This window comes from Lycium ferocissimum, unplaced genomic scaffold, assembly GCF_029784015.1.
Source record: "Lycium ferocissimum isolate CSIRO_LF1 unplaced genomic scaffold, AGI_CSIRO_Lferr_CH_V1 ctg13882, whole genome shotgun sequence".
NCBI lineage: Eukaryota > Viridiplantae > Streptophyta > Magnoliopsida > Solanales > Solanaceae > Lycium > Lycium ferocissimum.
In genome coordinates, this window is record NW_026715134.1 from 11619 (window position 1) to 18547 (window position 6929).

General features: G+C 33.2%; 1 long non-coding RNA gene and 1 pseudogene across 1 annotated transcript; one reads left to right on the top strand and one right to left on the bottom strand.

The window, feature by feature from the left end:
- The first annotated feature begins 271 nt into the window (after positions 1-271).
- Positions 272-3500, top strand: LOC132042179 (uncharacterized). The gene is made up of 2 exons (XR_009411380.1): positions 272-440; positions 2483-3500. It is a non-coding gene; the product is annotated as an uncharacterized LOC132042179 (long non-coding RNA).
- A 256-nt stretch (positions 3501-3756) lies between these two features.
- Positions 3757-6102, bottom strand: LOC132042178 (short chain aldehyde dehydrogenase 1-like; annotated as a pseudogene).
- Between the last annotated feature and the right edge of the window lie 827 nt (positions 6103-6929).

Sequence of the window (6929 nt, forward strand, 5' to 3'; positions counted from 1 at the left end):
AAAAAATATAAAAAGGGTCTAAAACGTGCACCTGTGTTCGGATGTTGTGCTGACTAGTCTACTTTGCTACTGATATTATCAGTTTTATTCATATGAGATGTATACTATTAAGCACAAGTACCAATACTACAAACTTTTCACATACGCAAATGTAAGCGTTAAAACACATGATTTGTCACGTGAACATGAGATGTTCAGGAGACAAAGTCTGAATAATCATTAAAAAAAGTTGAAGTGTCAAACTGACACTTAATACTAATTTTAAGGGGATATAATATGTTAAGCCAAAAGTGAAGAAGCGCTAATTGACAAATAAATAGCTTTGAGAGGTAAATTAGCAAATTCTTCAAAAGTGCAAGGACCTATTCTGCTCTATAAAAGCTCCACTCTTATACCTGAAGCCCTCATAACCCTAAATTTCACTTGGCCGCCGCATATTGGTATGTTTCAATTTTTCTTTAAGTTATTTTTCATTTTCATTATATAGAGCACTATGTTAAGTCTTTGTTTGGTTTTCAATACAAGTGAATAATTTTACATCTTGGTTATTAATATATCTGAGTTTACAGTTTTTACTGTTAGTATTTTTGTAATATACACCATACTTTACTAAATTGGTTGATCTGATTTTTTTTTATGGCCACCTTAATTTCAGAGGCAGATCTATAACTTAAACTCTATGGGTTCAATTTTTAAGGTTCTTAGCATTAACTATAATATTTTTATAAAGTTATTTGTTCGTATATATTGTTTATTGTAACTTTAGTAAATATTTACACATAATTTTATAGATCTGCCTCTGTTAACTGGTGATGAATCCTCCTATATAGTCCTATTAAATGCCAAAATATTTATTATGTGATCAGTTATTAGTTTTTATATGCAAGATCTGGTTGTGATATAAAACAATTTTTTTTTTTGCTAAAGAATTGTAGAACTCCAAATATGTTACCTTATTAAAAAAAAGGATTGGTAGAACTCCAAATTGCATGATATATATAGAATAGAGATTGTTTGAGATGTGAGAACTAAGCTACATGTGTTATGCAAACCATTTGGAACTTGCTTTCTTTATTTTTCAACATTTAGCATGGTTGTGGGTTGCTGGGTGTTTTATGTGAAACACAGGCTAGCAATATAAGAAGATAGTTGCTCTTTTGATTGAAGCAATACACATGGGTCATCGACAAACATTGAAGAAAAGCTTTATGTTTTACATGAAACCCTCAGCAATCCATAACCATGTTAATTTTGGGACTAGAATATTCTTGTCCTCGAGTGTTGTAGAATAAGAAAGCAAGGCTTTAGATGTTTGTTTAATGTTTGTAGCATAGTTGGAGTATATCCATGCATTGTTTGGATTAGAGTTATTTACTAGTATTAATATTTGTGTAGCTATTTTCCATAGTTATGTTAAATTGCTAGATGTGATTGCGTTTCTATTCCTTGATTATTGGAGAGGAGTCCAATTGTAGTTGTAGTTGTAGTCCTGCAAGGATACAAAAGTATTTGTGCATGATCATATATAAATTTCTCTATGCAAAATTTAAGCTAAATTTGACTATGCAATCCACCAACTTTCTCTTCAATGGATTTGTTGAACTCCAACATGTATATTTTTTCTCATTGTGTAAAAGTTGGAAGTGTTTGTCCAATTGATGTAGAAAATTGTGTGAGCGTGTGCGTATTAAACGTCGTGTATTATGCAAAATATCCAGAGCTTGCTTTCTTTATTTTTCAACATTTTGGGTGGTTGTGGGTTGCGGAGCGTTTTATGTGAAACACTAGGCAAGTGTTGTGAAATAAGAAAGCAAGGTTTTAGATGTTTCTTAGTATTTGCAGCATAGTCCGAGTATATCCATGTGCTGTTTAAATTTGCTACAATGTATCAAGCTTATACTTGTTGAGGTTGCATCTTGTTATTTGTCCGGTAGAATCTCATAGCAAAGTGACAACATGCTTGCTATCTGATGCCTTTGATGCCAGAATTTTGTGTGCTCGCATCTAGACTAAGGTATTAAGTGTTTAGAATTATCTTTTTGGAACCATGCTTGTGTTTTCTTTATTTTTGTCTTTAAAATATCTTTTGGAGTTATTTAGTGTTAATATTTGTGTAGCTATTCTCCATATTTTTGTTAAATTGCAGATGTCATTGCCTTTATATGCCTTGATAATTGGTAACGAGTCCTCATGTAGTCCTATTAAGGATACAAAAATATTCGTGCGTGATCATATATAAAATTTTCTATGCAAAATTTAAGCCAAATTTGACTGTGCCATCCATCAACCTTTTCTCTATTAAAGATTTGAACTTCAAATTTCATAAATATGTAGTAATTTCTTATTTTGTAAAAGTTGAAGTGTCTGTTCCAACTTGTAGAATGTTGTGTAAGCATATGTGGACTAATTGCATGTATTATGCAAAATATCTGGAATTTGCTTTCTTTATTTTTTCAACATTTTGCATGTTGGTGGGTTGCAGAGGGTTTTATGTGAAACACAAGCTAGAAATAGAAGAAAATACTTGCTCTTTTGATGGAAGCAATACTCAAGTTCAGTGACAAGCAATGGAGAAAAGCTTTATGTTTCACACAAATCCTTCTGCAATCCATAACCATGTTAATTTCAGGACTAGATTTTTCTTGTCCCAAGTGTTGTAAAATAAGAAAGCAAGGTTTCAGGTGTTTCTTAATATTTGCAACATAGTTGGTGTGTATCCATGCAGTGTTTGGATTAGCTATAAGGCATCAAGTGGGCACTTGTTGAGGCTGCATCTTGTTATTTGTTCATTGGAATATCAAAGGAGAGTGACAGCTTGCTTTATATCTAATGCCTTTGATGCAAGAATTTAGTGTGCTCACATCTAAACTTAGGATTAAGTATTTTAATATGTCTTTTTGGAACTATGCTTGTGTTTTCTTTATTATTGTCTTTAAAATATCTTTTGGGAGTTAATTACGGTTAATATTTGTGTAGCTATTCTCCATTTATTTGTTAAATTGCAAGATGGCATTGCCTTTATATGCCTTGATAATTGGTGAGGAATCATCTTGTATCCCTATTTAAGCATAAGTCTGTTCCAATATGTAGAACATTGTCCAAGCGTGTGGACTAAACTACATGTATTATGCAAAATATCTGGAAACATGCTATCTTTATTTTTCAACATTTTGCATGGTTGTGGGTTGTAGAGGGTTTTATGTGAAAGATAGGCGAGCAGTAGAAGAAGGTGCTTGCTCACTCAAAGTCAACGGCAAATACTGAAGAAAAGCTTTATGTTTCACACAAAGCCTTTCGCAATCCATAACCATGTTAATTTCAGGGCTGGATCCTCAAGTCTTGTAAAATAAGAAAGCAAGGTTTCAGGTGTTTCTTAATACTTGCAGCATAGTTTGATTATATCCATGCATTGTTTGGATAGCTACAAGATTACCATTTCACTTTGTTTTATACCTTCCTCATAAAAAAGTGAGAACAAATTGAAGGGAGGCAATTACAAATTATAAGGGGAAAACCCCCAATTAATCTAGAAGCAGTTTCATTGACGGAATGAACTTGTGCTACCGTGGGAGGTGGAAGCGATCTAGTGATTTTAAGGGAGTTCATTCCCCAAATGGTCACTCAAGTTGTCGGCTTTTCACTATTTCATATTCCATCTTGCCGAATCAAAATATATGAAAAAGTCTAAAATTGCCCGTTGTTTGGATGATGTGCTGACAAGTCTACTTTGATTTATATGATATATATACAATTATGCTTAATTTTGTTATAGCAACTATCTGAAACTTGGGATTCGCTTGGTAGGTAGTGGCTCATTAAGTACCAATTATGATTCATCCGATTTGGATTACTATTACTTGCACATTGGATACTTTGTAAATTTGATTAAATATTTGGATGCAGAAGCCGGTATTTAAACTTTTGAGAGAGTTGATTCAGTGCAGAGCTCTTTAATATAAGAAGAGATACCCATTACCATTAAAAAAGTCAGATTTGCTTTTCCCAAAGTCCCACTTCCAATAACCTGTCAAATACCTACTCTAAAACCCACCTAGCCATCCCTAACAAAAAGAATATTACACTGCTTAATTGGTGGATTTATGAGAAGTTGGTGAAAAATATTTTCTGGTAGGCCTCTGTTATAGCCACATTAGTGGTGCTATAACCACCATCAAGAATTAGGTTCAAACCACTCACATAATTGCAATGAGTACAGCGCGTAAATGGCACTTTTTTTGTGGGATTTGTGGTAGACCAAAATGGATTAATCATGGAATGTTACATGATTTATTCATTTCTTAATGATCCTGTCTAAGGTTTTTGTCTATGAATTTTGAAAAAAAAAAAAAAAATTACAAGGTAAATCGTGTGTTGCTACACGATTTGCCCTTTAGTATTTTTTTTTTCATGATTATTTTTGGTTTTTCATGAGAGATGCCATTTGGTTCAAATAAAAATAACAAAAGAAAGTGAAGAAATGGGACTTTACAGTGCAATCACTTTACATTGACTAAAAGTGAAAAAACGTGTTCAAAAAGTACAACTGGTTATCAAAATAAAAATGAAAAGAATAAAAAATCCTACTAAGAGCCTGTTTGGATGGGCTTATGCCTATAAGCTGTTTGCAGCTTATAAGCTAAAAAAAATAAGTTGGGGTAGTCTAACTTATTTTTTTTGGTTTATAAATTTGTTTTAAACTTTATAAGTTCGCTTTTAGATAAGTCAAATGGGCCCAATTATTTTTTGAGCTTATTTTAAGCATAAAATGACTTTAAGCTGGTCAGCTAAACACTCAAAAAAGCTGAAAACAGTTTATAAGCAACTTATAAGCCAATCCAAACGGGCTCTAAGTAACTATATGTACCTCCACAAGTCTCGGCCAGCATTTATCCCCGTCTAAAATTGTTGTTTCAATGTTATTAGCAAAAACTTGCAGTGGCAACTCGTGCAAAGGTGCACGATTAAAAGGGGGAAAACAAAAAATACTAAAGGGCAAATCGTGTAGCGATACACGATTTACCTTGTAATGTTTTATTTTTTAAATTCGTAGACGGAAATCATGGATGGGATCATTAAGAAATGAGTAAATCATGTAGCATTTCATGATTAATCTATTTTGGTCTATCACAAATTTCATAACCCTTTTTGGAATTTTTGGTCCAAAAAAGTGTCATTTAGGCGCCGGGCTCTAATTGCAATGATCACATGCCAAGTACACTGCCTTTACCACTCCATCCAGTAAAGCTCCTTTCAAATTTCCCCCTTCTGCAAGTTTCTTCTCAGCCATTTGTCTATCAAATGCATTACATTTAACGCCATTGGTGTGCCAATTCCACAAGGAGAAACACAATTAACTCTTATTCCATACTTTCCTAATTCGACCCTCAGGTTCTTGGCAAGTCCCAAAATTACATTCTTTGTGGCCGTATAAGTGTGGCAAATCACCATAAATTGCTGTCAGGATACTTGCACTGAAAACAATGACTCCTCTCTTAGACTGGAATCATCACTCTAGCAGCATGTTTCGCGCAAAAGAAGGTGCCAGCAACATTTACATCAAACTCGTTCTTGATTATGTCGTAATTGTTATGAAGACAATGCAAATTCGAGCAATAATAACGAAAGAAGAACAAACAATTTTAACGTGGAAACCCTCAAGAGGAAGAAAATTATTCAAAAAGGAAAGTCACGTATATATAGGCTGCAAAAGATCCTAAACTACTCCTGTAATAATCAGACCCTTTATATATAGGCTGCCTCCTGCAACCCCTACAGTCGATAGAACCTGGTCCTTACATCAGTCTCACGAACATATCAGTAATCTACCTCTAAGATGCTAGAAATTGGCTTACATGCTATACCAGCGTTACTGAACAATATGTCGAGCTTACCAAACTTTTCAATTGTTGCATGTACTACGTTTTGAACGTCCGATTCAATCCCGACATTGCAATGGATAAAAGCTGTGTCTTCTGTCCCAATTTCTTGTACTACGGATGTTGCGAGGTTGTCCTGAATGTCAGCAGTTTGAACAATAAGTCTAGCTGTTGCTGCTTATATGCCACTAGCTCCACCAGTTATAATGGTACTTTACCTTCAAGCCTGTGTAAGAAAAGTAAAATTAGAGTAAAATAAGAGGAATGAAAGAATGAGGAAACATTAAAAAAAATATATATATATGAGGTTGTTTGACTGGACATAGAGTTTAAGAAATAAATGAAGATTTTTGCAACTTGTGATCTAAAATAAACTATAGAATTTTGTGCGACTAGAAATTATTTCATGAAGGGTAAAAAGGAAAATTGAAGCTTGATTTCAATTTTTAATCCCTTTCTTTTGTAATTTTCTTTTTCTCTTTTTCCGATTTTGCTGGAGATTTGCTTTATTGTATAATTATAAATTAAACAAAAAAAAAAAGTGGTTTCAACCTTATACTTTAGAAACGGGCTATTTAGTCCGTGTTAATTTATGTGATTATGTTTGATCGTGCATGGAATTAAGGAAGAGAAAAAACAAATTTTTGATTCTTAGGGAATACAAATAAATTGCACTCTAAGTCGAAAAGTTACTTTGATACATTAAAAAACAAAAAGGTTACTTTGATACTTTAACTTTACGAGCAACCTAATATCCCTTATTTAAAATGTGACTAATAACATTAGAACATTTACAACCAGTAGGGCACCAAATATCATTAATAAGTATGAACCCGATTTTTGGCGATGATCTCTGATTGACATTCAATTCGTACTTGTAATTTGTTGAATGTTGACCAAAACGGTTAGTACTACTCTGGTGGTTGAATATATATTTTTTGTCACCAGGCAGATCAATTAATTTTTTACAGTTCCGTTAGTTTAAGATCAAAAGTGAGCTAATTTTATAGAGTTAGAGGACTATTGTTGCTTCTCTGTATAAAATAAGGACTA